This window comes from Danio aesculapii, chromosome 5 (assembly GCF_903798145.1).
Source record: "Danio aesculapii chromosome 5, fDanAes4.1, whole genome shotgun sequence".
Taxonomy (NCBI): Eukaryota; Metazoa; Chordata; class Actinopteri; order Cypriniformes; family Danionidae; genus Danio; species Danio aesculapii.
Window position 1 is genome coordinate 23,974,890 of NC_079439.1, and position 23,628 is coordinate 23,998,517.

The 23,628-nt window shown below is 36.0% G+C and overlaps 1 protein-coding gene across 2 annotated transcripts in view; it reads left to right on the forward strand.

Annotated features, from left to right (window-relative positions):
• The window catches only part of npas2 (neuronal PAS domain protein 2), a 117,504-nt gene that overhangs the window by 45,537 nt on the left and 48,339 nt on the right, over positions 1-23,628 (forward strand). Inside the window, exon 1 of one of the 2 annotated variants that reach the window (XM_056457637.1) lies at positions 2,097-2,507. The exons of the other annotated variant lie outside the window; for it this stretch is intronic. The gene's annotated coding sequence lies outside the window, so the exon portion shown is untranslated. Of the gene's footprint in view, positions 1-2,096; positions 2,508-23,628 lie in introns of those variants that run through there. 2 annotated transcript variants of the gene reach the window in all.

Here is a 23,628-nt window from a genome sequence, read left to right on the forward strand (position 1 = left end):
GAACCAGCGACCTTCTTGCTGTGAGGCGACAGTGCTACCCACTGCACCACCGTGTCGCCTTGTATCCAATGAAAAGTCTAAAGGAAATCAAGCATAAAGTTTCAGTGCAGGAAAATTTTTATTTCTGTTTCATTAACAATATGTTTTTTTTATTCCAGATGTTTAAGTAGAGAGTCTATAATAAACATCAGTTAGCTTAATCATCATTATTTCAACTCCAGCAGCAGCAGACCCAGTTTCTTTTGCTGCATCAGTGGAATATGTGAGGAAACCTCCAAAATAGAGCAGGTTTCATGCATGTCTTCAAAAGGTGTGCAGCCTCAGCTTCTTATAAATTTGACCGTTAGTGTTTCTATTAAGCCTGAATATGTTTCAGTCACTTCCAAAAAACACAATGGCAATGTGTTGCACATGTCTGCAATATTTGGAAATTACATTGTAATGGTTTTCACCTTTTTTTATTTATTTTTTTACGCTGCAAATGCTCTGTATATATCTCTCAAATCATGTACAATATTTCTGTTTCACTACATAGTCTGTTTAAAGTGCTTTATAACTGTTTATGTATGTAATCATTAAATTAATAATTTAATAACCTCTCACAGATATAGCCTATATATAAGCCATTATACACTTACTTGCCACTTTATTGGGTACCAACTGCTCTTTAACACAAATTTCTAATCAGCCAATCACAAGGCAGCAACTTGATGCATTTAGGCATGTAGACATGGTCAAGACGATCTGCTGGAGTTCAAACAGAGCATCAGAACTGGGAAGAAAGGTAATTTAAGTGACTTTAAACATGGCATTATTGTTGGTGCCAGGCAGGCTGATCTGAGTATTTCAGAAACTGCTGATCTACTGGGATTTTCACACACAACCATCTCTAGGGTTTACAGAGAATGGTCTGAAACAGAGAAAATATCCAGTGAGTGGCAGTTCTGTGGGCGCAAATGCCTTGTTGCATGAGGTCAGAGGAGAATGACCAGACCAACCTTGAGACGGATGGGCTACAGCAGCAGAAGACCACACCGGGTGTCATTCCTGTCAGCTAAAAACAGGAAACTGAGGCTACAATTAACACAGGCTCACCAAAATTGGACAATAGAAGATTGGAAAAATGTTGCCTGGTCTGATGAGTCGCGATTTCTGCTGCGACATTCGCATGGTAGGGTCAGAATTTGGCATCAACAACATGAAAGCATGGATTGACCGGTGCGGGGAATATTTTCTTGGCACACTTTGGGCCCATTAGTACCAATTGAGCATCGTGTCAACGCCACAACCTACCTGAGTATTGTTGCTGATCATGTATATCCCTTTATGACCACAGTGTACTCATCTTCTGATGGATACTTCCAGCAGGATAATGCACCATGTCATCACAGACTGGTTTCTTGAACATGACAATGAGTTCACTACTCAAATGGCCTCCACAGTCACCAGTTCTCAATCCAATAGAGCACCTTTGGGATGTGGTGGAATGGAAGATTTGCATCATGGATGTGCAGCCTACAAAACTGCAGCAACTGCGTGATGCTATAATATCAATATGGACCAAAATCTGTGAGGAATATTTCCGGTACTTTGTTGAATCTATGCCACGAAGGATTAAGGAAGTTCTGAATTCAAAAGGGGGTCCAACCTGGTGCTAGTAAGATGTACCTAATAAAGTGGCCGGTGAGTGTATATTAACATATTGTTTCTAAGAACTGAATTCTTTTCATTTGTCATTCATTTATTTGCACCTAATTTGTTGTTGTTTATTATTAATAATATTTTATTACTACTACTACATGCACATCCTGAAATAGAAAAAAAATTCTGCGGGAGTTGTAGCCTATATATTTTTTACATTTCTATTAGTAGCTTACCACAAAAATTTGCTGAATTTCCTTCACTATTTTAAGGCAATTGAAGAGAGGCGAATGTGCAAATGCGACAGCAAACCTGAGTCACACATACATACACACACACACGCACACACACACACACAGTACTGGTTGACAGCAGCATGACGTTCGCCAAAACAACAGCCAAACTTGCGGATGGTCCGTGAAAATTAACAGTGATTGTTGCCGGGTGTTTGTGTTCGAGGCCGCGCTGACATGTGTGTGTGTCTTCTCTCTGGCGCGCGCCCGTTTGTGTGTGTGTGTGTGTGTGTGTGAGGCTGCGGGCGGTGAGTGCTGTCGTTGGTGGAGTATTGAGCTCCCGTCTGACCTACTTTCCTACTTCGCATCAGCTCAGCGCTGTTTACCGGCGCTCATACGCGGAGGATAAGGACCCGGTAAACGAAGAAAACCGAGGAAAAACGCCGAGTCGCGGATTCTTCGTTGTCGCATCATCCTGGGATACTTCCGTCAGCATCTTTTATGCGTTTTTATCGGAGTGTCCTACATCAGAGCGGCTCTTTTTTGGGTTGTTTATGGTGAAGGCGAGTTCACTGGTGGCGAGGCGCGGACGAGGGCAAAAGTAAACTGTGAACCTGTAATTCCTGACACACGGTAAGATTTTCTGTACTTTGTGATGAAGCAAATGAGAAACTAGAGCTGTCAAAGTCCTCAGAACAGTTTTGGGCGCATTTACAGATCACCTGTTTGCTTCCACTTGGGTCTCCGCTTTTGTGGAGCTCATGTGGGAAAAGTAAGTGGAAACCCAAGTCACGGAGAGTTGCGAAGTGTTGAAATATGGATGTGTGGGGAAGCGCTGCACGCGGGAATCACCGGGTTTTCTGTTACCGCGCGCGTTTCCTCACCTTAATCTTTTTATCCCGGGCGCTATGGACTAGAGCGCACAGCCAAACACACTCAGTCCGTTTAGTGTATGGTCAGTGGACTTATGTGTATTAAAACTTTCTAATATTTCGGTTGTTGTGTATTCTGTCTTAATTCAGGAATGATCTGAAAACTTGGAATGAAATCAAAATATGTCACTGTTACAATGCGCTGAATCCCCAGTAGAGTAAAACCTTGTCCTTTAAAGATGATCTTTTGAAGCCGACTTGAATCCATTTACACTTGTGTGAGAAACTCATAAGAGCGAACGTCTGCCTTAATAGGCACACAAAAATGCCATCATTGTGTGTTGTGACAGCTAGTTTTCATTCACCTGTCACTCAGTGTTTGCTTTATCAGGTCCTTCATGGACAGTGGGCTCATTACCTCAAGGTGTGACTTCCGCACCACTTCGTTTTTTAAGGATTTAAGGAAATAACTGAGTGGTAGTCTTGGCCTTGGTCTTCTGCTGTTTGGACTGGAAGTGTGTGTTTGGATAGTTGTTGTGGTTCAGGAAATAGCTTGGACTTTTTAAAGTACCAATTTAAGGGTAGCTGACTCATAACACGCCCATTAGATTAAAAAAAACATATTTAATCTACTTTTAAATTAACTGACTGAATTAATTACCAGTTATTTAGTCTAACCTTTTAAATGGGTTACCATGGCAGCAGCTGATTTCCACTTGCGAATATTAAAAGACAGAAGATCAACACAATTCACACGTATAAGAATGCCTAAAATATTCTTATAAAAATAAACAAAACTAAAGCTTGTTAAAATAGTCTTTGAGTGATCAAATTTGAGCAATATCCAATAGGATTTTCAAATGAGGAAGGTTGAAGGGATAGAATCAATACTTTCAGGATGTGTAGAAGTTCTGCAAGAGAGTGAAATGATAGGGGAGAGTGGGGCACAAAGCAACACTTTTTGGTTTTGGCCAAATAATGAACAAAGTAATGGAGCTAGACAAACCCTATTTATTTACCAACAACACACAAAGCCTCTCCTACAAATGAGCACTGAAAGTATGATCCCGGGCCAATGGTTCCAGTGCAGTATTGCCAAAAGTGCCAAGAGCAAAAATGTTACCATTTACCCCACCTGCCGGGTTAGTTGTAACAGACAAAGGCTTAGTACACATGCTGAAAAAGGCAGATTTTACACAATTAATTTCAATTCAGTTTACTTTAAATAGTGTATTTCCTCAGTACTAAACTCAGTTTGTTTATTCTACATAGCACAGCATGTTTATTTATTCATTTATCTGGATAAACAGATTTGGATTTATTTGCATTATTATTCATCATATACATTTGCAGTATTAGCAATAAAATTATTGTTTTCTATTAAACAAATATTTTCGATTAAAAACTCTTTTATATAAAAAGTTGTCAACATTACACTCAAAATTCTAAATGTATTTAGTTTGTTTAATTGGTGTCCAACAGTGTGTGGCTTATTTGTAACATCACAAATACAACTGTTACAACTAACCCCAGTGTGTTGTGTTTTCCTCAAAACTGGCTTGCAGTCACTGTTTTATACATCTTTCAAAATGATTTAGTCTTTTAGCCTAGAAGACGGTAATCACAGCAATATAAGATTTTACTTGTGTACTTTCACAGATAATAATAATAATAATAATAATAATAATAAAATTATTATAATAAAAAGTACTTTAATGCTGAAAAAAATGGTTTCTTGTGTGTTTCTCATCCAACTTTCACCAAACTTTTTTATTAATTGTCAGGAAGCCGTCTGCCGACACTGTGGGGAAAACCTCGGAAGCATGCCATGGTAAACCCTTACCTTAAACCTTAAAACTAAATGTGTTAAATTTTACCCCGCATTACTTTGTGCCCCATGCTCTCCTATATTAGAATGCTTAAAATGTTTACAGTTTTTGATTAAATTTCTTCATTTAGCAATGTCAAAATGACTTCTAAATGAAGAAGATTGAAGGGTATAGGCTTTTTATTATTAGAACCAACAGTAGTCTATTTGCAGAACACTGTGTAGATATGTAGAAGCAAGAAAGAAAAATGAGATTTTTCTATGTAAAAATATTAAGTATTTATTAGAATTATTATTAATAATAGTATGCAGTGTATTTGGTTTTGGTTGTAGATTAGTTAAGGATACCCCTCCCGCACAAAATTAAACTGTCATCATCTAAAGGTGCCAGGAATTATAAAGCATTTTTTTTTAATGTTTTCTCGGATTCATATTTTAGCAAGATTTTTTTTCAAAACATGATTTATTGGCTGTTTTCATAGGGCGGGGTGATTTGGCCTAAAATCTAAATCTCGTCTAATTGAACATTTTAACTCGATTACGATTAGTGGACAATTGTTTAATTTATTTATTTTATGTTTTTGCCCTCATAGTTCACTGATAAGTTTTATACAGTAAATATGCTCACATATTACAAATGAGAGATTGAATGAAGTAAGCATTACTTGATTTTAAAGTAATTGACGTAAACTCACACTATCTACTATCTATGATTATTTATTGAACATCAACGTGGAACATTGAAATTAAAACACGCATTACCTAAAACATGGTACTCCGTGCCACCCACCCTCGTCACCTATACCAAACTGAACAATCACAAAGCTTGTGCTACATGTCGTTGTCACATGTAGTTAAATTTTTTTGAGGTGTGCAGGTATGCGAAGGCTGCGCCCGACTGTACACTTGCGGTAGGTAAAAGTATGACATCGGAATTATATAATAAGTATAAATCATAATATAATAAGTGTAAATTAGCTTTGACAAAGCAGAGTCATGTGACTCCACACACGGTAGGGAAAGTAATTGAAAAAAAAATTCACCTGGAAAATTAGATAGATTATGTTCTGAATGACAATTTTGATTACGTTTTGATTTATCGCCCAGCCCTACTGTTTTTTATCTATTTTTTACAGTAACTACATAATGTGCTATTGTATAAAACATTGTTTCAACATTTAAAATAGCAGCGAATTTGAGTGAAGAAGAGTCTATTTCATTCTTACCGGTACAGTAAAAGAAAAGTTCATTCAAGAAAAACTTGCTACTGTTGGCATTTATTTGAAGATTTTATTAGGAGGTAGTAATGTCGTTGTTTGTGTGACTCATGGAGACTCATGGTGTCATTGTGCGGACCTAAATTGAGATCCCCAGAAGGAACAAGGAAGTATTTTGAAAATGTTAAACTGCAGAATGCTTTCTGCCAGGGTTGAGATTTAGGTTTGTGTTGAGGTAAAGGGACAGAATATATAGTCTGTATGGTATAAAAATCATTAAGTCTATGCAGGTCCCCTCAAGGATAGTAAACATGCATGTGTTTGCTTTGTCCATACAATGAAAATCAGCAGTAATACACAGAGCTTGGTTAACATTCATTCATTCATTTTCCTTTGGCTTAGTCCCTTTATTTATCAGGGGTCACCACAGTGAAATGAACCGCCAACTAATCCAGCATATGTTTCACGCAGCGGATCCAGCCTCAACCCAGTACTGGGAAACACCCATACACTCTCACATTCACACACATACACTACAGCCAATTTAGTTTATTCAACTCACCTACAGCGCATGTATTACTCTACTAAATAATAAAATATTCATTCTGAACTCATTAAAACCTCCCAAAAACATAAAACAATTAACATTAATGCAAAGATTAATCCATAAATAATAAAATCAATAAGCAAATGATATAAAGTAATTATAAAAAAATCTGAATATAAAAAACATAAGAAAAAGAGAAGCAAACAATACTGGGTTAATGTTAATACCTAAACACAAACTTTATTATTTCCTTCAGTCATCTTCTGTATTCCTTACATTTGAGATGCAGGGTTCAGAGCTTATTTTAAACTATGATTAATGCAGTGAGGACAACTTTTATAAACATGTCTCTGGAAAAATATTACTGATGTAGTATTAACATATAAAACATAGACGGCGTTTATTAATCTATAATTGCCTATTTTTGATAAATGTGCTATTAGATTGTCTTTAACATCATCATTAGCACTTTAGCGATGCTAAACATGATTTTGTGCTCATCTCTTCTCGTCGTCATTTTTTCCCCTCAGTTTGTCTACACCTGAGGAATAGCGCTAGTTTCGTTATTTTCACGGTCCATTTTCTAAAATAAATCAGGTATATACTGGAATGGGAAAGACAATGACGCAAAGGCCATGGCTGTGACTGTGCTCAGATTTGTGTTCTTGTGGTGACCGGTCGGTCTCGCAGGTTACCTTGAAAGAACAAACTTGGACTGCGAGAACACTGAATGCGTCTGAGAAATATTGCGAGAACAATTTCAGCTTTTAAAAATTTTTTATTTTTTTCTTTTGAGTAAAAATTTGTAAGTATTTAAGTTCTAAAGCACTGTCAGTGAAGGTAGTTTGTAAAATGCAAACTAAACGATTTATTTGTTGGCCGTATGAGCTTAACACCACAATTTAAGACAGCACATGCTATTACAAAAAACACCAGCAAATAAAGAAACAATCTTCATCAATCTGACAGCACACATGTTCCAAATTCTCACAAACAACTGAAGAAACGTGCAGCAATTGGTCACAACACAAACAACTGAAGAAACACGCTGCAATTAGTCACGACACTTGCAAATATCCACGTAACACAACGAAAATGTTTCAAGGGGACCCAAAACCAAGACGGACCCTGCTGAGATATGGAAGTGTTGTTATGTCGTGTAATCAGGATATTAAAATAAACGAAAAACAACTCGCCTTTCAAAGACCACCAAACACTTCACTGAGCAACAGTCACGGCATAATAATACATTCATATCTTAGCAGGGTCCGTCATTGTTTTGGGTCCCCTTGAAACATTGCCATTGTGTTACGTGGATATTTGCAAGTGCCGTGAATATTTGCAGCGTGTTTCTTCAATTGTTTGTGTTGTGACCAATTGCTGTGCGTTTCTTCAGTTGTTTGTGTTGTAAGAATTTGCAACACGTGTGCTGTCAAATTGATGAAGATCGTTTCTTTACTTGCTAGTGTTTTTTGTAATTGCATGTGCTTTCCTAAATTGTAGCGCGTTAAGCTCTCTCGGCCACTGTAGATTTAAGCAAGGAAACGGCTAGCACCACTAGTGGGTTATGGGGGCCCCCTAGTGGTCGCAGGGCCCTAAGCAGCTGCTTAGTTTGCTTTTAGGCAAGGCCGGCTCTGGCTGAGGCGACAGTGCTAACAAAAAAATTAAAGGCACTCAGGTTTAGTATGTTGTGGCTTATGGTAAATGACGATAGCATCTTCATTTTTGGATCAACTATCCATGTAATTGATTTGTCAGTTTAGTTATCTGTTCATGAAATATTTCATGTCAAGTACTTTCATACATTCAGAGGCAAGTGCAAGCATGCGTGGATTTGTGAGTTTTTGTAATATCACACATTGAGGCTCTTGTCTGACCATGTGACGAAAGAGTCCCGTGTGTAATGGATGTTTTTGAACGTGTGCTGTATAGATGTGTAGTGGAGTCTATACCTGGGCCCCTCTGGTTAACAGTGCGTGTGCTGCTTTATAGTGGGCCCCTGGTTAAAGGTGGCCTCTAGGCTTCACGGTAATACTGTAAACAGTGCAGTTTGTCAGAATGATGCAATAATTCCCTTAGCTCTCACCTCCTGGAAATCGCTCTTCGTTGTTCTCTCTGTTTCTCTGTTCTTATCTGGGTCCCTCTCTCTCTTTTTCATGCTTTGGTCAGGAGTGTATTGTTAGTAATTACAGTGTGCATAGATACTTCAGTCATTCCTGTGTGTACTGCACACATTGCTTTGGGAGACTAAATAAACTGTTAAATAAACACAGAAGGATACTTGATCCTGAGTGTTTTTTCCTGACCTTTCTCTATATGTTGGTGTGCTTTTGTTTGTTTGGGAGTGTGCATGTGCGTGTGTGTGATTAGATGAATGAAGTGCAATTGAAATATTGACCTTACTGATGAAGGCAGCATCTACATCAAATTCAGAGACAACATGGATGCATCGGCCAACAGTGAATTCTCAAGATACAGGGCTGAACTCTCTTAAAAAGATAGTTTATTTATTAGTATTTTTAGGGGCGGTTACTCCAGATGAATGTTTTGGTAGTTCCTATAAATTTTGGGGGAAGTACCCACTTTTTAGTGTGTTTGCATCACTGGAACTGGGAAAGTTTTGGGCGACCAAATGTACTTTAGCTTGTACTTCAGAGCAGGGTAATAGCACAATAAAAAAATCTACCATTGTCATAAGCATTTAGACTTTTAAAGTGTTCTCTAAAGCTTAGAAAAAAGGTTATATGAAGAAGTGCTTTCGAGACTAGTTCATTTAGACAATAAAGCAGTTCTTCTGGGACTTTTGCAGCAAAAAAGCTTTTATTTTTAAAGGAATAGTTCATTTAAACATTTAAATTGTAATGCATTTTCTGTCAGACAAACTGTCAGTCTGAGTACTTAAAAAAATGTATCCTGGCTTTTCTGTGCTGTACAGTATATGCAGAATGACTTTTAATTTTCAGTAACCCAGTTCAAGAGCTTCCAGTGAACTGTATGCCGTTACGAAATCACTGTTTATGGTCTGTTTTAAAAAAAAAATCTGTGATCTTCACTGTTTGATTGTTATACACTCACAATCACTTTATTGTTATACACTCACACTCACTTTATTCGGTACACTTGTCCAACTACTTGTTAACGCAAATCCCAATCAGCCAATCACATGGCAGAAACTCAATGCATTTAGGCATGTAGACATGGTCAAGGCAATTTACTGCAGTTCAAATCGAGCATCAGAATTGGGAGGAAAGGTAATTTAAGTGACTTTGAACATGGCATGGTTGTTGGTGCCAGATGGGCTGATCTGAGTATTTCAGAAACTGCTGATCTACTGGGATTTTTCATGCACAACCGTCTCGAGGGTTTATGGAGAATAGTCTGAAAAAGAGAAAATATCTAGTGAGCGGCAGTTCTGTGGGCGCAAATCCCTTGTTGATGCTAGAGGTCAGAGGAGAATGGCCAGACTGGTTCCAGCTGGTAGAAAGGCAAATAACTCAAAAAAACACTCGTTACAACCGAGGTATGCAGAAGAGCGTCTCTGAACGCACAACACGTCCAACCTTGAGGCAGATGGGCTACAGCAGCAGAAGACCACGCTGGGTGTCATTCCTGTCAGCTAAGTACAGAAAACTACAATTCGCACAGGCTCACCAAAATTGGGCAATAGAAGATTGGAAAAATTTTGCCTGGTCTGATGAGTCTCGATTTCTGCGGCAACATTCAGATGGTAGGGTTAGAATTTGGCATCAAAAACATGAAAGCATGGATCCATCCTGCCTTGTATCAATGGTTCAGGCTGGTGGTGGTGGTGATGGTGTGGGGAATATTTTCTTGGCACACTTTGGGCTCATTAGTACCAATTCAGCATTGTGTCAACACCACAGCCTACCTGAGTATTGTCCATGTCCATCCCTTTATGACCACAGTGTACCCATCTTCTGATGGCTACTTCCAGCAGGATAACGTGCCATGTTATAAAGCGCAAATCATCACAGACTGGTTTCTTGAACATGAAAATGAGTTCACTGTACTCATGGCCTCCACAATCACCAGAGCTCAATCCAATAGAGCACCTTTGGGATGTGGTGGAACAAGAGATTCACATCATGGATGTGCAGCCGACAAATCTGCAGCAACTGTGTGATGCTATCATGTTAATATGGAGCAAAATCTCAGAGGAATATTTCCAGTACCTTGTTGAATCTATGCCTCGAAGGATTAAGGCAGTTCTGAAGGCAAAAGGGGGTCCAACCCATTGCTAGTATGGTGTACCTAATAAAGTGGCTTGTGAGTAATAAACCATGTATTTTACCCCAGTATTTTCAATAGTTTCAGCACTTGCCTATACTGCTCCTGACCACACTAGCTTTTAAATGACTTTTCATGTTATTTTATGCCTGAGCAGCTAAATGAATGCTTAAGTCTGTTTAACTGAATGTATTGTAATAGATTACAACATTAATGCTGTAAAAGGAACCGTATGAAACTGAAAATAGTCACATTAACCTTTCACCAGATTTTTAGGGGAAAAAACCCTAGCTGTGCATATGCCCTATATTACAATGTGTTGTGGTAACAGTGGCCCTTTTTTCATAAAAATACCCCATACACCGATTAATGGATGTTACCGGACAAAAATATTTTTAATTATAATCTAAAATCACTGATTTTCTGCCGATTGTGTGTTCTCAACAACTTCTTGGCTGAACTATGACTCAAGGTAAGACACATTTGTAGAGGAAACTAGTGAAGATAAACAGAAAATTAGAAGTTAAAATGTCAGAGGATTATAATGAAAGAGATGAAGAGCTTGAAGTTTTTTTGCACAGCCATATTTATTTTTACAGAATTACATCATCATGCCTCAAATGCAAGATCAAAGGTGCGCAGTGACTTGAGTTTATAATTTAAAAATGAGTAATATTCTTGTTACAAAAACACATCGATCGCTTCATAAGACATGCATTATCAGACAACGATTTTTATCTGGAGAGACTTTAAATGAAATATTTTTTAAATGTGAATCCTTCCAGAATTGTACAATTTTTATCTAAAGTAAACCTTAAAAAGCTGTTTTAGTTTTTTAACTTATTTATTAATTATGTATTTTATCTTATGTATTATTTGGTGGTTTTGATGACTTTTAATTATTAGATTTTTTTTTATAATTATTGAAAAGTGATATTTATAAAATTTTGTAAACTTGATCTGTATTTTTTATTTTTTTTTTGCCATGACATAACCAGAAAAGCTGATATGGCAATAAACTCCAAAATCTATCTATCTGAACAGGTCAAATAGTCAGCATATATATATTTATGTGCTTTTGAAAGCTTAAAACATGGACACTACTAGCCAACACCGATCCAGAGCATGGAGGAGCCAGGATTTAAAACTACTCAGACTGTGTTTGTCTGACAGAAGAAAGTCATATAATGAGAGTATGGTTTGAGGGTGAGTAAATTAAGGGGTAATTTTCATTTTTGGGTGAACTGTTACTTTAAGAGTGTAGCCTCTGTCACTTAATAAAATTGATATTTTAAGTCTGAACCATTTATTTTGCTTTTTGAATCATTTTCACTGGGAAACACCTATACACACTCATTCACACACCAAACACATACACCACAGCCAATTTAGTTTATTCAATTCACCAATAGCGCATGTCTTAGGACTATGGAGGAAACCGGAGACCTGCTTTGAATATTATCAATTGATTAAATGGCCGTTATCAGTGGTTATCAGCTGATAGATGAGCCAGTAGGGGCCTTCTGTGCCTACTAGTAGGCTGTTATCATCCCTCTGCATGGTTAATCAGCTATACTAATAGAGAATAGCTAGGTTGGGGTAGGGCTAGACGTTAATAAAATACGATTAATGGGAAATTTAATAAATAATATAAATAAGTCCCATGGTTAATCAGCTATACTAATAGAGAAGACTCCAGATTCAGATCTGTTTTTACATCACTGTGTCTGTTGGGTTTAGGGTTGGGATAGGGGTAGACGTTAATAAAATACAATTACTGGGAAATGTAATAAATAATATAAATAATTCTCGTTAACTTCTGGCTGCAGCTGTATGTGATCCACAGCTGATTAACCATGTGGATGGATGATGAAAGCCCCTACTGGCCCATATTTATCAGCTAATAACCTCTGAAAATTCCAACATTCGAATCAGCTGAACCGACACAAACCCACACAAGCACTGGGAGAACATGCAAACTTCACACTGATATCAGAAACTGGCCCAGCTTGGACTCGAACCAGCAACCTTTATGGTGTGAGGCAACAGTGCTAACCACTGAGCCCCCGTGCCATGCTCGTCAACTGATTCTTGTTATAAATATGCCTGACGATATTTTTTATATATAAACTACTGTTATATTTGTCCTGTAATCAGTTCATTTTGAATATATATTTATATATTATAATGTAACATTCCTGTTATTAAAGTCGCATTATCAACATCAATACTTTAGTAATCAGGATCACATGATCCCTCAGAATCTTTGTGATGATTTCGAGCTCAAGATATATTTCGTATTATTATCAATTTTACAAACCAGCTGTTTATTATTCCAATTTCAAAAAGCTTGGAAACATTTTCTTCAGCGTAGTTACAGTGTAAAACAAATGCTGTGGTGACCCCTGATGAATAAAGGGACTAAGCTGAAGGAAAATGAATGAATAAATGCATTCATTGCTTGTTTTAATTCACTTTAATATGTCCTTGCTGCACAAAAGTACTCATTTCTTTTTGAACATAACTGTTTCTAGATGACACTTTAAAGCTATGGATCATAAACTCATTTATGAAGCACAACTAGAACAAATTTCTGTCTATATCGATCGTAAATCCATGAATCCATAAATTGATGCCCTCAATTCAGCATGAAAAAATTGGTTCTGCTTGTGTTTCAATGATTCAAGTCTGTACACACATTGCCACATTAACACTCCTGTAACACTGCACCAACATTGTTCGAAAGCTGTATGTGTTTTCCTGTCACTGCTGTAACATTCTTGAGAGATTCCACCCCTTCCGGAACAATCCTGGGCCCCTATCAGTTCCTCCACTGACTGTGACCCTTGATCTCTTTCTGAACCCAACAGCTGCTTTACACACTCTCATGTCCGCTCTGTGTGTGTGTGTGTGTGTGTGTGTGTGTGTGTGTGTGTGTGTGTTTATACGAGCCTGTTCAGGTGTTTAGTCGATATGTGAGGAGATTCCAAGTGAGATATTACATAGGAAAAGAGGCAGAAGTGCACTTCTTATGACCCTGATAAAAGAATAATCTTCTGACCTCTGTACCGTGTTTATTATATATGTTGTGTAGACTGCTTAGAGCTCAAATGCAGGTCTCTTTTATTATGATGCATTTAGAAGATTAACTATAAACTATTAAATCACACATTTTGAGGTTTATCCGTCTTGATATACTGCAATGAATAGTTCCATTTCAGATTACCCTTTCTCAACTTGCATTATTAACTTAAAGGAATCTGATCTGACTGTTTAAAACTAGTTTATTGTGCTTCTGAGGCCCGCAAAGAAAATTTTACGTAATCAAAATTAACAAGAAATTAGATTTTGAGTGCAGATCAGGAGATGATTTTCTGAATTGAGCCTTGGAAGTAAACAACCACTGCTGTGATTGGATAACACTTCTGCATAGTTAAATAACTCTCGACACCCGCCAGTTTACATGCTTTTAATAATGATAATAATAAGTCCTTACATTTGTATAGCACTTTTCTGGACATTTTTTGGGGGAATCTCCTCATCCACCACCAGTGTGCAGCATCCACCTGGATGACGCGACAGCAGCCATATTGTGCCAGACTGCACACCACACATGCTGGGGCATTAGGACCCATGCAGACCTCAGGCACAGCCCAGCTTAAATTTAGTGGGCAACCATGTGAGAGTTGCAGAGGGCTAGCTGCCGGGTTTTCAATCATTTGCTTTCATTTTAGATTTTTACCAGTGTTAAAAGTGACATCATTCTCAGGTTAGGACTCTATTCAGGTTTTCATCATTTTTTATTTTAGTAATCAGGCTGCAAGTTTTGTCAAGTTTTTAATGATATAAATTAGGACTGCGTGATATTGGAAAAAATGCACGTTGTGTAATGTAGTTTTTCAGCAATAAATGGATTGCGAGATGAATTTAATTTCACAAGATGACTGTATTTCATGACTGAAATAAATCATAATTCTACATGATGATGTTTTAGGAGACTACATCTGCACATTGTTAAATTTTAATATATATATTAAAAACTAATACTAATAAACTATATATATATATATATATATATATATATATATATATATATATATATATATATATATATATATATACACATACATACATACTACCTGACAAAAGTCTTGTCGTCTCCAGGTTTTAGGAACAACAAATAATAACTTGACTTCATTTGTTATCAGAAGTGGCTTATAGGAAAGGCAAAGACTTCTATAGATTACGCTTATTCTACCAAAATAAAATACGATCATCCTTTGGTTTTGAATTATTTAATTAGGACAGTAAGGTCTGACTTTGCTTAGACAAAGGTCTTGTCACTTTAAGTATGTCCATCATTTAGAGTATTTATGTGTGTGCAGACTACCCTCTGAGGGAATGTTTTGCAAAGACTCTATTTATCCACAACCAAGCTATATGGACAATATTTAGTGATCTTTAACAGCATGTTTTGGCTCCTCTGTGGCTTGATCCAATTATGTCATGTGGGAATCAGTGGGTGGAGCTACAAAATTAGCTTTTGATATTCTTCTATGAAGGTGGTGTTGTTTACCGGTACTTTGGTAGTATTGTGATACTATGGCTCCAAAATACTGGCAATGCCACTGTACGGTAGTATCGTCATTAACGGTCTATCTACAATACATAGTGTTGCATGTGAAAAAGTAAAAAAAAAAAAAAACTAAAATGCTCACACGCTTGTGCAACAATAGACCATTTTATTTGAATAGTCTGTGGAGCCCTTTAAGGTTGCAAAACTGTAGAATTCATGCCTTTTATGGAAGCTGCACGTTTTCTGACGCTTCAGTTAGAACGCACGTCTGAATCAGTTCATTTCTGTTCCTGTCAATATGATTTAGTAGCTACAACAACTGTGACAGTCTCTTAAAAAGAACGACATTTGAGAGTGACATTTTGAATCACTTTAGATTCTCACCTGATAAAACAAAAAAAAAGAGCAACAGGAAACATTGAAACAATTTTTGACCACTTCATATAGCAAAATTTGCTCTTTTTGTAAGGAATTTTGTTCGGTATAATTTGTATCTTTATTTTAATGTATTGTTTTGTTGGTCAGTTTTCTAAACGATAAATAAAAAGAACTAATGCATCTTAGGTAAGGGGTGTGCAGAGACTTTTTCAATAATAAGGGAACTATGAATTCAATTCAATTAGGCCTATTATAACACATAAAATATAGTATTTCTAACCATTTTCTTTATTTCATAGATTTGAGTTATGAATTACAGTATCGCAATAATACTTGGTATCACGAAACTTCAGCTAGTATAGTATCTTTATGTGAAAAAATCGCATCGTGACAACCCTAGGTTTATGTTCAATCCACTTAAATGTGTAAAACAATAAGCTAACTTAACTAATTTGTGTTGGGGCAATACCTACCTATTATCCTATAGGTGCATTCTAGGATCCTGCATTTTCTTGACCTGGTGTCAATAAAAGCTTTTATTTCAGTAACAAGGATGTTTTTATATCTGAAACTTACAGGAACTTACTTTTAGTACAATGACCTTTTATATATCAAAAGCTCATGCTGATTTCTCAGTTCATGACCCTACGTAACTTAACCTACATGACAATAAAATCATGTTGCCATCACTTACTGGCCATATACTTTTGACATATTATGTTAATATAGAAAATTCTTTCTTTCTTTCTTTCTTTCATTGTCTTTTCACATCACATAGATCATATTAAGGTCTTTGCTGGCAGTTTTCTCCTTTATTCCATATCTGAACATTTTTATTAGTGGCAAACCGATGCTACACAACCTCTGGACAGTTGTGAATTATGAAAGTAGTAAATCATAAACCATTTCAAGATTTATGGTTTGTGTAAACTTTCACAAGATAAACATGTTTATATGGTCATGTTTGTAAATCATATTTTAATGAGGCATTTACATATTGCAAGACTGCATGCCTGTATTTGAACAAGTTGAACAAATTGTTTACTTTAAAACAGTATTTGAAAAGAAATAAAAATGTACTAACACAAGGCAGTAAGTTTCCATTAGAGCTCCTTAGACAACACATCAAAATTTTGATCAAAATAAGATTAAAGATATAAAAATGACTGCAGAAAGTTCGGAATGTACTGTACCTTTCCATTAAGGGGCAACATTTTTAACGTTATAAGGGCCGTAATTTAACTAATTACTTCAAAATACCATTAAAAAATATTTTAAATAATACTGTATAATACACTGACTAGGTTGTCAGTCTGCTTAGCCTTTTGGTTAAATGCACATGCATATGCTACAACTGTGACCCAAGTTTGGTCTTATAAATACTATTATACTCTAAATACTCTTAAAATACTACAGATTATCAATAAAATGATATTAACATGCAGCAAAATCTTTAAACTTTTAACAAAAGGGAAACAAAGCTTGCATCTGATCTAACATTTATTTAAATTGGCAGAAGACTCATCGTTGTGTTTACACAACAGTTGCATAATGTAAAAAGCCTACATTAACTACAACATTTAAAAATACCTTCCACATCACCAAAGAGGTCCATTACTTTGTAAAAGTGAAAGTTCTGAATTATTCAAACTGTCTGTGTATACTACAAAATGGACAAATGAACTGTGATGTGAACACTGAAAACTTGCTTCTGATTGGCCACGCTATAAAAAATGATTAGTTGACTTCTTAAATCTGTAAACCTGTTGTTTTAAAACAATCAATTGACTTTACTTAAAGATTTTAACCAACGGGTTTACTCACTTATTTTAAGTAAATTAACTATGTGGATTAGGGTTGGGTTGATAGACGATGCCATCGTCCATTGCTGATGGCCAATAGACATCACGATGCTGAGCTGGCATAGCGATCCTCCGCCCTGCCCTTGTCGCAGCAGCAATCTGCTCATAAAAATGACACACTTAGGCCCCGTTTACACTAATACGTCTTAGTTTTAAAATGGCATTTTACAACAAAAACGATCCACGTCCACACTGGCGTTTCATCAAGTATTTCCGAAAAGCGCTTCTTCCACACTATACCGCTGAAAGCACACATCACGTGACCACACACACACACACACACACACCACACTCTCTGTCATGCTGCAGCACATGCGCTCATCTGAGCTCCAGCAATCAGCGGGTGCTTTGAGCACAAACCCCAGAGTGCAGTGCACGTCAGACAGTTTATCAAGGATGTACCGCTGGATCAATGTTTCACATTAGACATCGTTCGATGATAAATTGGTTGACATCACTCAACCCTAATGTAGATAATTATAAATATTAAGTTGAATCACTTTAACAGTTCCAAGTTACTATAGGTTTACTTGGTTATTTAAGTAAAGTCAGCTTGTCGCTTTTAAGGCAATGGGTTTGCTCACTTTTTAAAAGTAAAGTAAACACTTTTTTCTTAACAGTGCACTACATTTATAAGCTCAACAAAAATGTGTGTATGAGCGATTCACAATCCTTAAATGCTTTAAAAATACGTAAGAGGGATGCGGAGAACTATCTATTTATCAGTAGTTATTCCGTACTTTTTAGTTTGTTGGGTCATATAAGTCATTGTGAACTCATGCTGTGATTTTGAAAACTTTAATGAGTGTGTATGTGTGTGTGTGAGATCTGAGGCCATGCTGTAGGTTGTTGTCAAACACGCGTGAGCTTCGTATTGTTAGGTGTGGCCATACAAGAATGGATACACATGTATTTGGATGAGGAGGAATAGCCCGTTAACAATCATTTGTGTGTGTGTGTGTGTGTGTGTGTGTGTGTGTGTGTGTGTGTGTGTGTGTGTGTGTGTGTGTGTGTGTGTGTGTGTGTTTGTCTTTTGTTTGTGTTTCTAGTCTTTGTACATGAGAGAAAGGTTTTCTCTTCTTCCCATCAGTGGCTTTTTTCATGTGGTTGAGCCCTTCTCGTCTGTCCTCTTTTGTGTCTATAAACTTTTCATAAACAATTTATTCATGTTTTACAGTGCTGCAGGCTGTGTGGATAAGAAAGTAGCACATTCACATTGAGAAGAGCCATGTGTCAGAGAGTGAGATGCAGCAACCCAAGCTGAACAATTTTATTTACCTTATTTGGAATGCAAGGTTTTTTTTTGGTCTGAAACCTACAATCTAAAGCAATTAATATAATGCAATTAACATCAAGCAAGCTTGTAAAACCTGGAAACAGCATGCGGTTAGTTGAATTGTTGCTGAATGTGATATACAATAGTGTTTATAATGCGCATTTTATTGTGCAGTTTTCAGTTTCACTTTAAATGGATCTGTTTGGATTTGACATTTATGATAAATCCTAAAATAAAGTTTTATTTATGCTTATTTTTATTACATTTTCTGTTTTGAATAGATCTAAGTAGGCATGTCACAATAATTAATGTATCGACGTATCGCACAACACATAGACATGACCACAATAAGTTTTGGTTTTATATTTATATATATATATATATATATAAATCTCACCTATACACAAAAACCAATTCTAGCAACATTTTAGCTGATTGTTCAACATCTCTATCTCTATTGGAGGTGTCAGTATGGTTAAAAAACACTCTAGTATTTACAATAAATTTACTATAATATATTTTCATGTGGGTGCCTGACAACTGAAAATAGATCTGGTAGCAAATATCGCAGCCTCTGTTACTTTTTACCTTGCACTTTTTTGTTAACATTTATTATTATTTATTTAGGGTATCCGTTTTCTCATTCTGATTCCAATGTCTAATTATTCAATTGTTCAAATGACTATAATTAAATTAAATAATCTTAAGAATAAAATAATATGTGTTCATTGAGTTTGCTTGCATTGTGATGATATTACATTGTCTTTCTGGCATTATATAATGAGTGGCATAAAATGGTCTTAAAATGACTATAATATTGTTTATCGAAATATATTTGTGTTCGGTATTATCAGGGATTTTGTTGTGTTTATTGTGGTCAGAGGGTTTAGTCAGCTTTTTTAAGGGACTCAGATTGACCAATCAGACAGCAATTGTCAAATATCTGTAAATGAATATGATTAGCAGAGTTTATGGTATGTGTTATTTTCAGCCTGATCTCTCGAGGAAATGTAACTGTTTTACGTTTGGCCAGTTTAGTGGGTAATTCGTACAAATTCGTATGAATTGAGTTGAACGAAAATTTACTCCTTCAAAAAGGAGATGTGGCACCCAACCCTGCCCCTAAACCCAACCGTTATTGGGGGGAATGCAAATTTTACTAAATTGTACGAATGAGATCATACGAGATTATACAAATTCATACGAATTAGCCACTAAATCAAAAAGTTACGAATTGTCATGAGATTGTGTTGTTATTTTTGGAGTTTGTTCTGTTTGCAGTAACAGAGTTTTATGAGGCTATTAGCAAAGGAGAAGTTGTTTTCTTTCATTACTAGCAGAGAGCCCTGCTAGTAATGAACACATGAATGAGAATAATTGATGTGTTAAATTATTCAATTAGGTGAAGCAGGGGCACAGTAGGTAGTGCTATTGCCTCATAGCAAGAAGGTCGCTGGTTCGAGCCTCGGCTGGGTCAGTTAGCGATTCTGTGTGGAGTTTGCATGTTCTTCCTGCGTTCGGGTGGGTTTCCTCCGGGTGTTCTGGTTTCCCCCACAGTCCAAAGACATGCGGTATAGGTGAATTGGGAAGGCCAATTGTCCGTATAGTGTATAAGTGTGAATGAGTGTGTATGGATTTTTTCCAGAGATGGGTTGCGGCTGGAAGGGCATCCGCTGCGTAAAACATGTGCTGGATAAGTTGGCGGTTCATTTCGCTGTGGCGACCCCAGATTAATAAAGGGACTAAGCCGAAAAGAAAATGAATGATGAATTATTCAATTATTGCTGTAGAGTTTGCTTCATTATCGTGAAACTCTGTTGAGAATGAACAAACTCTGTGTGTTTATTGTTAGGAAAGAGTTTGTTAACTATGGAATGGGTTACTGAAGTGAATCAGCTAAATAATTTTTCAAAAGTAGTAATGATTAAATTATTATTATTATTATTATTATTTAATTTGGTATGGTAGAAAATAATGCTTTAATACCTTAATGCTTAAGAATATTGTGGTTATAAAGCTACCTTTGCTACATATAGTAGTACACATCAGGTCAGCTTTATCTGTCAATTTTAAAACATTTATATCACATTTATTAACATGTATTGATATATGAAAATGTATGATGTTAATGGTTATAGTACTTTAATGCCTAATTGTCCACATTTAGCAGTGTGGCCAAACTGAAACCATTTGACCAATAATGACAAAAAAACACAAATGAACAGAATGTATTACTTTTTAATGTGGAAACCTTTAGGGGAACAGTTCTAACTTTTAACAAGTTGCTTATCTAATACATTGGGTATTTTTAGTACCTATAAAGCACATATTATTGGAATATTGTACATGTCTTAGTCCTATCCCATATCTAAGCCTACTCACTACAACAATAACCTTACTAATAATTACCAGTAAATTAAGAGTTAGCGGAGGCAAAGTAAGGATAAAGTGAATAGAATTCATCATTCGCTTTGTATTCACTTTGGATAAAAGCATCTGCTAAATGACTGAATGTAATCATAAATATACACTGCCTGACAAAATCTTATCACCTATCCAAGTTTTAGGAACAACAAATAATAACTTGACTTCTAGTAGATCATTTGGTATCAGAAGGGGCTTATATGAATAATGCACAGTATAGAATATAAAGTCATGGTGCAGTGGAAAAAATGAATATTGTGTATGACTCCCATGAGCTTGGTTGACTGCATCCACATCTCTGCAATGCCTCAGATAACTTATTAATAGTCATCTGGAATGGGGTTCATCAAGATTCTTTGGATTTATCTTCAATGCCTCCTCCATCTTACCCCAGACATGCTCAATAATGTCCATGTCTGGTGACTAGGCTGGCCAATCCTGGAGCACTTTGACCTTTTTTGCTTTCAGGAACTTTGATGTGAAGGCTGAAGTATGAGAAATAGTCATATTCTGCTGAAGAATTTGCCCTCTCCTGTGGTTTGTGATGTAATGGGCAGCACAAATGTGTTAATACCTCAGGATGTTGATCTCTCGCGCACCCCCATACTGAATGTAACCAAACATGATTGATTTATGTGAGAATCTTGGCTCCATGCGGGTTCCAATAGGTCTTCTGCAGTATTTGTGATGATTGGGATGCAGTTCAACAGATGATTCATCTGAATAATTGACCTTTTGCCAAAGTTATTATTTGTTGCTACAACTGGGATTGACAACAAGATTTTTGTCAGGTAGGGTATGTTCCCCTAACTAAAATGTCATCATGCTATGAAATTGATTCTAAAATTTCTTTTAAGGCTCAGAATATGCTGTTTATTATTAGCAGAAAGTCTACATCATTAGCCTAGAGTTTGCTGCATCTCGCTCCGTCTTTGAAAAAGATGATGAAAGAGAAGGGACACAATTTCATTTTAATGTAAATTAAATTGGAAAGCGTAGTTCAAAGGCTTGAACTTTTTGTCAGACTTACTTACTGTGGATCAATCTTACTATGTAGTGTGTATTGATATCATTTCTGAAGGTGCTGCATTCTAATTCCATCCAGCTGTACTAAATCGTACGGCTTCTCATTTGTGCTTGTCTGGTCATCATCACAGTTTTCCTGAAACTATTCTTAACCAACCTATGCATGACACAAATTGTACTGAATGACTCTTGATGGTATGAAAGTGTTGTAAAGTAGATTGTAAACATTCAGACTTGTCTAAAGTTTGATGTATAGCATTTTTCTTTTACTAAAATGAGAAGTATCAGCTGTGTGTTTTGTTTCATTTAGATTCATTCCAGCAACCTATAAGTTTTTTAAAGTTGCTAAAGAGTTTTGTCTTTTTATTTAGTTCTAGAATAAAACGTTTTGGCATTACCTTGTTTGTTAAGAGGGGTGTGCCAGTGTGGCATTTAGCAGAGTGAAATATGTTTTTAAATGGTGCGTAAATGTGTGTGTGAATATAGGTCAGTCATTGTTTCACAGACACACAGCTCTTCTCTGCTGATAAGCAAGAGCTGTCAGAATTATATCCACAATCCAGAGTCGCTCTGTTGTTTTATGTGCTGATGGTTTAGCTATGCTGACTGTGTAATAAAAGATAAATCTCCAATATGTTTTAAAACATTTCTTAATTTTTTAAATCAGAGTGTCAACAAGGTCTTAAAATGTCTTAAATCTCAAAATCAAAATTTTAGGCCTTAAAAAGGCTTAAATTTAATGAAATATTATTGTAGGTTGTAGGTTGTCTTAAATCTTTTTTTTTTTTAAAAAGGTCTTAATTTTCCTTTGTTCATGTATTGCTGCTTCCCAATCTGGCCGTTTACACCCATACAATCATCAACAATACATCTCAATAAAACTATTTAAAAATTTTACCTTAATGGTTTAATTATTTTCCTTACAATAATAATTGTTTAAAAGTGCTCTATGTATTTACTGCTGAGGACACTGACCTGGACAGATTGTTGTGTATAGATTTAGTTTATTATAGTTTTTAAAACTTTTAAAACATTTGGTCATTTTTTTTTACTTTTATTTTAAAGAAAGTTTATGTTGGAAAAAAGTGTATGGATACAAGTAGAGCTTGCTTGTTTTTACTCAATATTTAAAAATATTTTGCTAAAAAAATGTAAAATATTTAAATTTTATATTATTAAATTATTATTGTATTATTAAATATATTCAATTATGATAGGACTTTTCCAAAAATCTTTTCCATCTGGGCCATTTGAAAAATTCCTTAATGTTTAATCCTTTATGAGTCTAAAATTTAATTCATAATGGTCTTAGAACATGAACTTATTGATACCTGCAGAAACCCTGTTTTAATGGTTCATTTTAATTGTCATGTTATGTCTTCATTAAAGTAGATAAGTTTGATAAAGCTGTTTTAAGATCTCTTGCCTCTCAATGAATGCCTCTCAGCATTACACCAGACTTCCACTGCCAACTAGTTGTTCAGGTGACTCATTTTGAAA